Raw genomic sequence first — 1,371 nt, 5'->3', positions numbered from 1 at the left:
ACAGGTCCATTTTCTCCCCCTCATTATCAGTATTATTATCTCCCTCAATGACGTCCTCGTGTGCTCCGTTGTCTCGAGTGATTTTAATTATTGATATAGGACTTAGCCACCACCATCGTGTTAGGAAATTATCTTTGACGGTTTTTGGATCTGAACGATTATGTTGACGGTGCGGATGCTCTTGGACAAAACCATTCCCCACTCGTAGTCTTTCAATCTGCTCACACGGGTCATTGGGAGCTTGATCGTGATAAAACCCGTCACATGTTGTCTAATTGAGTTACGTCTCGGGCCATCTGACGATTGATGTACCTCTCATTATTATTCTCTCAAATCATATACATTATTCCACGTCATTAACATCGTATTTAGAGTTTACCCTCCAAACGTAACACGAAGTGTCAATTCTGACTGTCGTGTTACATCAAGTTGGTATCAGATTCTTACTTGCATGGGTGGCATTTGCTATTTATACTTAAGTATTTTTTGTGAGATATTTGTACTCTCTGCAATCCAGTCGTATATTCCTCATGCAATATATTCATTATTATGCATGTGAGATACTTATAAATGGAGTCCATAAATACATGAAATGACTAAATGAATTATGATGATATCATAATATGTGATCATTAACTTGTAAATATGTCTTTTAAATATTCATATTAGAAGGATATTTCAGGAGGACATCAAAAAATCTAAAAATAATTTAAGTTTCTAGTCCTGCTCATGTGATGAGTATAGTTGATCTCGTAGCCATTAGTGTGGAGGCAGTGAGGGTAGATAGTGGGCACTCTTTGCAAAATATTTTACTTAATTGATTTATGTGTGGAACATAGAAAAAGGTGTTCTGTGTGATTCTTCCATGCACTTGCATTGACCAGAATTACTAATTTGGATTTGATAGCTGATTGCACCCAAAGTCATTCAGGATTTTCACGTTGATGAGTAATTATGCACACACAATAAGCAATGATGATAAATTTTACATGATGCTTTGTCTCTTCAAGAGCACAAGTTGTACGTTGTCATCCCACAGTTTGAAAACTCAACCTATCCATTGAGAGATATTATGTGGTCGTCAAGCCAATCACACCACCATCTTTATTCAAGTTCATTAAATAAAATATTTATGTATATTATTATTACAGTGATGTTTATATAAAGTCCATGATTACGTGCAATGACATAATGAATTATGATGAGATCATAATACAGTGATCACCGATATTTAAACATCTATTCTAAATATTCATATTTAATGGATAGTCGAGATAGACATCGAATCATCCAAATAGAATAGCAAAAATTGATTGTACTTATATGATAAGTATATCTGATCATGTGGCTATTAGTGTGGCGACACTAAGG

Source organism: Wolffia australiana, chromosome 6, assembly GCF_029677425.1.
Source record: "Wolffia australiana isolate 7733 chromosome 6, ASM2967742v1".
NCBI classification, from domain to species: Eukaryota; Viridiplantae; Streptophyta; class Magnoliopsida; order Alismatales; family Araceae; genus Wolffia; species Wolffia australiana.
Note: the sequence above shows the minus strand (reverse complement) of the source record.